Consider the following 9,278-nt stretch of genomic DNA (forward strand, 5'->3'; position numbering starts at 1 on the left):
AGCAATCCAGATGTCTATCGATGGATCAACGGACGCACAAAACTTGGTTTATACATACAATGGAATAGTAGCCTTAAAAAGGAAGGAAATGTTGGGATGCCTGGGTGGCTCAGTCAGTTAGACGACAGGCTTAGGCTCAGGTCATGATCTCACGGTTCATGGGTTTGAGCTCCACACAGGGCTCTGTGCTGACAGCTCAGAGTCTGGACCCTGCTTGGGATTCTGTGTCTCCCTCTCCCTCTGCCCCTCCCCCACTCACCCTCTGCCTCTCTCTCTCTATAAAATAAATAAATACTTAAAAAATATTTTTAAATAAAAAAGGGAAGAAAATGTTGATACATGTTACCACATGGATGAAACTTGAGGACATTATGCTAAGTGAAAGAAGGCAGTCACAAAAGCCCAAATACCGTATGTTTCCACTCATATGAGGTGCATACAATAGTCAAGATCATAGAGACAGAAAGCAGACTGATGTTTGCCAGGGGCCAAGGGGAGGGAGCGATGGGAAGTTGTTGTCTAAGGGCATGGAGTTTCTGTTTTGCAAGACAAAAAGAGCCTCTGCTTTTCTGCCTGCTCCCTGCTTTCCTCCCCAGTGGAGCACTGCTCAGGCTGCACCACTCCCTCCAGGCTCCCGGCTCCTGCTCACCCAAAGCCCCACTTGGCTGTCTCCACCTGCCACTGTGATCATGTATTGCAACCTCATCAACCATGATGGTAAGTCCTCAGACGTCAAGACCTGGGAGATCAAGGGTGGGCAGCCCCTGGAGGTGGAGGAGAAAATGGCCAGGAGGACAGACGTACCGCTGGTGACTCACTCATTTATGGCGTTGCCTCTGCTAAAGACCCAGAGAACGAAGGTACCAAAAACAATCGCCGGTGTTGATACTATCAACGAACTATCACTTGCAGTAAACCAGCTTCACAAAAGAAGCCTACAGGAAGTTCATCAAAGACCACATGGACCCAACCAAAGGCAAACTTGAAGACCAGAGACCAGGAAGAGTAAATAAACCTTTGATGAATCCAAATCACGCGTATCTTGGCTAACTGCAAAAACCACCGGCTGTTTATTGGTGGAAACACGAAGCCAGATGGCAGCGTTGCCCGGCTGGACTACGGCGGTGAGGATGGTGTGGCTCCTTGTATGACTTTCTCTTACGATGGTTTAGAAATGGAAAAATGTTAACAAGTTTGGCTATTACTTTAGATCTGTCACCTGGTGTCATCACTGCTGCTGCTTTTGATCCATATGCTACCAGGACTTCGAAAAGTGGGAGATGTCATCTTGAGCTCTTCATTCATTTTCACCTTGATTTATTTGGAGTAGAGGAATTGTTTTTTTTTTTTTTTTTCAACGTTTATTTATTTTTGGGACAGAGAGAGACAGAGCATGAACGGGGGAGGGGCAGAGAGAGAGGGAGACACAGAATCGGAAACAGGCTCCAGGCTCCGAGCCATCAGCCCAGAGCCTGACGCGGGGCTCGAACTCCCGGACCGCGAGATCGTGACCTGGCTGAAGTCGGACGCTTAACCGACTGCGCCACCCAGGCGCCCCAAGGAATTGTTTTTAAGAAAAAAAAATCATGGGGCGCCTGGGTGGCTCAGCCGGTTATGCGTCTGACTTTAGCTCAGGTCATGATCTTGCGGTTCGTGGGTTCAAGCCCCAAGTTAGGCTCTGTGCTGACAGCTCGGAGCCTGGAGGCTGCTTCGGATTCTGTGACTGCCTCTCTCTGACCCTCCTCTGTTCACACCTCCATCTCTCTCCCACTTTCTCTCAAAAGTAAATACACATTAAAAAAATTGTTTTAAAGAAAAAAAAATATCATGTAGGTTGTCTGAAAATAAATACATTTAAACTAAAAAAAAAGATGGAAAGAGTTCTGGAGATGGAGGGTAGTGATAGTTGCACAATAACATGAATGTACTTAATCCCACTGAACCGCACACTTGAAAATAGCTAAAAAGTCAAATTTTATGTTACATACACTTTATCATAATTTTTAAAATGTTTTTTAAAGATTTTGTTTTAAAATTTTTTTTAAGTTTTTATTTATTTTTGAGAGAGAGAGAGAGAGAGAGAGAGAGAGAGCCAGCAGGGGAGGGGCAGAGAGAGAGGGAGACACAGAATCCAAAGCAGGCTCCAGGCTCCAAGCTGTCAGCACAGGGCTGTATGCGGGGCTCGAACCCACAGACCATGAGATCGTGACCTAAGCTGAAGTTGGACGCTTAACTGACTGAGCCACCCAGGTGCCCCAAAGATTTTGTTTTTAAATAATCCCTCCACCCAACGTGGGGCTTGAACTCACAACCCCAAGATCGAGTCACATGTTCTGCTGACTGAGCCAGACAGGCGCCCCAACACAATTAAAACAAACACACACAAAAAAGCCCATTAAAAACCCAGGTCATTTAACAGGGCCACTTGATCACTTGTTCTCGTCTGCTGTTAGCTTGGCTCAGCTTTGTTTTTCAGTAAAGGACCATCGGTCTCGAGCAGGACCCCGAAGAACAGGTGACATGCATGACGGTCACCAGGAGAGTTCAGGGGGCTCTAGCACGTGCTTTGAGGAAGGCCCAATCTGGCGTTCCCATCCTGAGCTGAGGGGGACACCTCTGCATGTCCTCGGTAGCACGAGGAAAATGTGAAAGCCCCAGGCACCGTGAGGAGCTGCTTTATGAAGGAGAGGACATCAGCCTCTGTTTTCTCTGCCCTTTTACCGAGGGCTGCCTGGCCAGAGGCCTCCCTCGGGGAGAGTAATAATACTACAAAGGTATGGTTATCAATTAGGTTCCTATGAGCCAGCGACACTGGCTAGTCTGGAAAACCTTCTCCCAGCTCCCCCATCTCACAGGCTAGTGGGGCCCTTGACACCATGTCTCAAAGTCAAGGGTGGGTGTGAGGATGGTAGAGCCACACCCGACTGGCCAGAGGGGGCTTCACAGCCTGGTAGCTTTCCTCAATTCGGCCAGCACCTCCTCCACCTTCAGCCCTGGGAAGGAGAGGCGTTTTGGTCACAGAAAGCAGCATCTTAAGCCTCTGTCATTCATTAATGAGGGAGACAGAATTGTTATCCTAGTAGGGGAACACTCAAGGAAGGAATAAATTTCATTTCCATGCATCTCCAGCTTGAGTCCCAGGCTTAACAGATGCTATTTTTATCAAATGCTTTCTATTCTCTGACATGCTTTGCTAACTTTCTACTATGAGGCAAATCAGGAAAAGTCCACATTTGATTTCTCTTCCTTCTGGCTTCTCTCTCCCCATTTGCGAGAGGGGTGGTGGCATGGGTGGGGGCCCTGTCCTTTCAGTAGGAGGTAAGTGACAAGGCAGGCATCCGAAAACTCAACCTGGTGCCAAAGCATCCCGGAAACGGGCTCTGCTTCCTCTGCAAATGACATCGCGTCCTGGCTTCACCCCATCCCAGATGGCAGAGCTGATGGGACAGGGAAAAAATACAGATTTTAGAGTATTTACAGCATCCTGGCTCCCTACCCCCACTTCCTGTGACGGAGGATTTAGTCTTGGCAGCTAGGTTTTGGAGCCTTTCTTGTGTGGAATGTAGGAAAATGCTGGAAGGGATTCTGAGTCACGCAGTGCTGTGAGCGTGGGTGGCTTGGTGAGCCCACCAGAGAAAAGGCAGGGAATTACCTGCAAAGGAAAGCAGAATAGATCAGAAGGTAAGAGGGAGGATAAAGGAGCTGAGAGCCAGAGATGAGATGAACTGAGGGGAATTCAAGAGGTAAGTTAAAGGGGATTGGCGTACCTGGTGGGCTATCATGAGAAGGATTTGGAAGAGAGAGGAGAGGAGATTTTCCAGAAGCCTTGTTGGTGTTATGAATAGACCCTATCCTCCTGGTTGGCATATTTAAGACATTTCAGTAAAGACACAAATTTATTTCAAACTTTTTTTTTTTTTTTTTTTTTTTGATATGAGGGACTGGGGTTTATTCAAGGCAGCCTGGACTACTGGAGGCTAAGGTTAATAGTGAAAGGTGACCACCTTTAACCCTCCTTATCCCATCAACACATCCTGTAGTTCAGATATTTCAAACTGGTGTCCTATGGGCTGGATTTGAACTGCAAATGTGTCTTCTTTGGTTTCTTGAGAGTTAATTTTTTTTTTTTTTGTAGCCACCATTGAAAATTGTGATTTCACACTTAAAAAGCTTGCAGTTCCTACTTCTTTTGAAAAAAAAAATTGAAAAATCTGGCAACATGAGACTCTCACTTCTATAAGGCAAAAAAGACTCATGCTCTCTGGTTAACCCCAGTGTCCACCACTCACATAAGGTGTGCACGTGCACATATACCTGGCCTGCTTCCTGCATTTATATTTCCTACCATCTGGAAACAGCAGACTAGATAGTTGGGGCCTGCTCTCCTGCTGAGGACAATTACAAAGGCTGGACAAAATAAAAATAAAATCAACCTGAAAGCCTCAAACAATTAAAAAGACAATAAAGAGGTGCCAAACCAAGATCTGGGAAAAGATGGGCATTTAGGGAGGCAAACCCAACAACCATCTTTTCCCCCTTGGGATATTTGCTGCTTCTGGAAGAGACAACCGAGAAGCTCAGATGCTTCTTTGTAGGCAGTTTTGCATGTAGGCATTTTTGCATAGTAAGCAGTTTTGCATAGTAAGGGGATGAAACTTGGAATCCAGTGCCCATCAAAGGAGAGGAGTGCCTGTAACTCCCCATTTTAGGCTAGGGGCCATATGGATTGCACCTTAAGACTGGATGAATAGGAGATAGACCACATTGTGCAGGGGCTCAGCTCAGCTGCCAATGAGCTTAATTCTTCAAATTGGATTAAGGTGATCCCAGATTGCTAGTATCCCCAAGTACCTAGCAGAAGCAAATGTAAATAGTCTCTGGAGGAATATAACACCACACTGTCTCGTGTAACTTCTACCAATAATTTTTCACACACAATTTCTGCACACATGAAACTAACCAGATATATAAGGAAATAATATGAATGAGATCCAGCAGAAACAACTACCATAAAAACCCAGGAAACTGCAGTTACTACAGTTATCAGACAGACTATGCAAAGGAGATAAAATATTAAAAATTCTGGCAGAGAATTAGAAACTTAAAAAAAAAGACAATGATGATTTGTAAAATAACCAATAGAAATGTACAATTGAAAAGCATAATAAATAACAAAAGAGCTCAGAGGATGAGTTTAACCACTGACTAGACACAGTTGAAGGGAGAATTGATAAACTGGGCAGTAGGTTAGAAGAAAACATCAGGACAAGACACGAAAAGACAAAAGGATGGAAAATACGGTGAGAGAAGAAGAGATATGGAAGATAAAGTGAAGGCTGAAGTTCTAGGAGGTGATGAGAGAGAAATTAGCAGCAATATGTGAAAGTAAAAATAGCTGGGAAAATGCCAAGATTCCAGAAGACCTGGGCACCCCAAACAGTAAATAAAAGAAAGCCACTCCTAGGTACATCAGGGTAAAATAGATGAAAATCAAAGACAAGGAGGATAAAAATGTTAAAATCAACTAACGTTACTTGAAGAAAAAAAAAAAAAAAGAATAGACTGTTATCTTGCTTCTTAACAGAAATAATAGCAGCTAGAAATTAGGAGAATTTAAATGTCTTTATAGTACTGATAGAAAACCTAGAATTCCATACCCAGAGAAAACAGCCTGCAATCATAAAAATGAAATGAAGATAATCTTTGGGATTCTTTACCAGCAGCAGATACTAAAGGAGTGTTCTTTAAGCAGAAGGAAAACGATTTTAAATGACAGGTTATAGATAATAGGAAAAAATGAAGAAGAATGCAAAGGCTAATTCGAAGAATCCAAATGAATTAGACTGTACCAAATAACTTAACAATGTCCATTGGGGATTTAAATTTTTTTAATATATAACAAATATATATAAGTCAGAATGAAGGTGTAAATGAAATTAAAATGGTCTAAGATCCTTGTATTACTGTGGAAGAAGATAAAAATATCAATTAACACTAGACTTTGATTCAGTCAATGACACACACTGTGGTCTAGGATAACCTCTAAAGAATAGTCAAAGAAGTATATAATTTCCAAGGTAATAGACAGAAATATAGAATATTCAACCACACCAAAACAAGCAAGAAAGGAGGAAAAAAAGAATATAGAACATGTGGGACAAATGAAAGCATTTAATAAGATGGTAGACTTAAATCCAAATATATTAGTAATTACATCAAATGTGAATGAACAAAGTACTTCAATTAAAAGTCAAAAAGTATCAGGGCTCCTAGATGGCTCAGTCAGTTGAGTGTCTAACTCTCGATCTCAGCTCAGGTCATGATCTCACAGTTCGTGTGTTCGAGCCCCATGTCAGGCTCTGCACTGACAGTGTGGAGCCTGCTTGGAATTCTCTCTCCCTCTCTCTCTGCCACTACCCCATTTGTGCGCTCTCTCTCTCTCTCTCTCTCTCTCTATCTCAAAATGTATAAATAAACTTAAAAAACTTTTTTAAAAAGTCAAGGAGTATCGAACTGGATAAAAAGATATGCATGCTATCTATAAGAAACAGATAAACATTAATTTTAAAAATGTTGAGTGGTGCCTGGGTGGCTCAGTCAGTTGAGCGTCTGACTAAAGCTCAGGTCATGATGTCATAGTTCATGAGTTTGAGCCCCATGCTGGGCTCTGTGCTGACAGCTCAGAGTCTGGAGCCTGCTTTGGATTCTGTGTCTTCCTCTCTCTCTTCCCCACCCCCACTCACACTCTGTCTCTCTTGAAAATAAATAAACATTAAAAAAATTAAAAAATGTTGAAAGTAAATGGTGGAAAATATGTAAATATTAATTAAAATTATATTAATATTAATAGTATACATTGATATCAAACTATATTTTAAGGCAAAAACATTACTACAGCTAAAGAAAGATTTATTATCATCATAACAAATTCACAAGGAAGAGACAGTGATTATAAAACTTGCACACATCTTATAATGTACAGTCAAAAATATGAAGCTAAGATTGGCAAAACCACAGGAAGAAGTGAGCAGGTAAATGAATAAGGATACAGATTATTTGAACACGATTACCAAATGACTTAATGGACTTATATAAAATATCATACCTAACACTTATAGAATTCAGGTTCCCCAAATATTTAGGACTCCTTACCTTCCAAGAAACTAATAGGATTGAAATTCTCTATATCGGGGCTCCTGGATGGCTCAGTTGGTTAAGTATCTGACTCTTGATGTCAGCTCGGGTCGTGATCTCGCAGTTCATGGGATGGAGCCACGCCTCCAGTTCTACACTGATATCAGGGAGCCTGCTTGGGGTTCTCTCTCTTCCTTTCTGTCTGCCCCTCCCCTGCTCTCTCTCTCTCAAAATAAATAAATAAACATTAAAAAAATATATTCTCCATCTCATTTTATGTAAGATGTGGTCATAGGATTTGTTTTGGTCAATGAAATGGGGAAAGAAGTAGCTTCTAGGTTCTAAAGTAGTAGTAAACGTTACCTCTTTTTTCTTTCCTGAATGCAGAGGACGAGTTCCTTGACCTCCTTGAGCTCTGGGTCCTTGATTAAGGATTACACGGAGCAGAGTTGCCTAGCCAACCTGAAAATGGACAGGTTGATGTCCATTAATGAGAAATACAGTTTTGTTATTTTAAGTCACTGAAATTCAGGGATTATTTATAACCACAGTATAACCTAGTCTATCCTAATAAAGGTATAAAAAGAAGAGGACTGCTTTTCAGGCACAGAGGTGAGCTTGTCTTGAAAGGATATGGCATGATGAAGTCCCAGGAGTCCACCGTGGGACTCCCAAAGCTCCAGGGAGGTGGGGGTGGGAAAAAGGCTGGGAAGGGCGAGCAGCTCCCAAGAACAGCCTATGAGGACTGACTAGAGGCAAGTTTGGAAGGGCCTTGTATTTAATAAGGAATGGGAATTGTCCTAGAAGTTGAAGGATCTCCAGAAGTTGGTGAGCGGTTGAATGTTGGTAGTAATGAAAAGGATAAACTGGAGACAATCTAAATGATGTGAAAGGAGGAAATTATGTAGAGGGTTACTATCAATGAACATGTTCCAGAGTTATTTTCCATTCCTTAGAGGGAACCATTAGTAGGATTTGGTGACAATTTCTTTAGTAATTGCATGCATATGCAAACACACACATAAACCAATTTAAAAACACAAATCACATCAGGGTGCCTGGATGGCTCAGTCGGTTAAGCATCCGACTTCAGCTCAGGTCATAACCTTGTAGTTTGTGAGTTCAAGCCCTGTGTCAGTCTCTGGGCTGACAGCTTGGAGCCTGGAGCCTTCTTTGGATTCTGTGTCTCCCTCTCTCTCTGCCCCTCTTCCACTCACACTCTGTCTCTGTCTCTCTCTCAAAAAATAAATAAACATTAAAAAAGTTAAAAACACAAATCACATCAGTTATACTCTACGTGCTATTTCCCATTTTTTTCCAGTTATCAATACCTTCATGGTTATTTTCCGTGTCATCTCAAGGAGACTTGCTTCTTTCCTTTTTATTGGGCGCTATTATATGGATATACTAGAATTGTGTAACCATTCCCTTATAGACAGATACTTAGGTTGTTTCCACTATTTACAAACAATGCTTCAGGGACCAACTTGCTAATAATACGCATACATTTTTATCTCTTCTTTCTCCAGACAGTAAGACCAGTTTTGCCACTATTTGAATGGTGACAGTTTTAGGCTGGATCACAGAAACACAACCGGGCAGGCCATTTGAGGTGACAATTTTGGTTAAGGAGTACCTGGTATGCCTCAATTATGCCCAGAATGGTGTCTTGAACATAGTGAGCACAAAATAAGTATTTGTTGAATGAATGAACAAATGAATCCACATCTACTACAGACACTTGTGGGGTCTGCCCTGCCCTCTTCTTCAACAGGGTTTCTCAAGCTCAGCACTATTGACTTTGAGGGCTGCCTGCTTTGATGTGGGGGCTGTCCTGTACATTGCAGAATGTTCAGCAGGATCCCTGGTCTCTACCCACTAGATGCCACTAGTACAACCCCAGTCGCAGCAACCGACTATGTCTGCAGAAATTGCCAAATGTCCCCTGGGAAAGAAATGAGTCCCAGTTGAGAAACATTGATTTACAACACGGATTTACTTGTGTAGGGGCAAAGGCCCTTTCTAAAAACACTTCTGCCAATCCTCCCATATTACAAGGGTTTTCATGGAGATTCTGCATTATTCTTGGTTCAGATGTTATTTCCCTGACATCTCCTTCATGACTTAAGTCAATCCTCATTATT

At 42.4% G+C, this 9,278-nt stretch overlaps 1 pseudogene; it reads left to right on the top strand.

The window, feature by feature from the left end:
* Positions 1 to 527: 527 nt before the first annotated feature.
* LOC121042069 (translationally-controlled tumor protein-like) lies at positions 528 to 1,343 on the top strand (annotated as a pseudogene).
* The last annotated feature ends 7,935 nt before the right edge of the window (positions 1,344 to 9,278 follow it).

Source organism: Herpailurus yagouaroundi, unplaced genomic scaffold (assembly GCF_014898765.1).
Source record: "Herpailurus yagouaroundi ecotype Mexico unplaced genomic scaffold, PumYag 29, whole genome shotgun sequence".
NCBI lineage: Eukaryota > Metazoa > Chordata > Mammalia > Carnivora > Felidae > Herpailurus > Herpailurus yagouaroundi.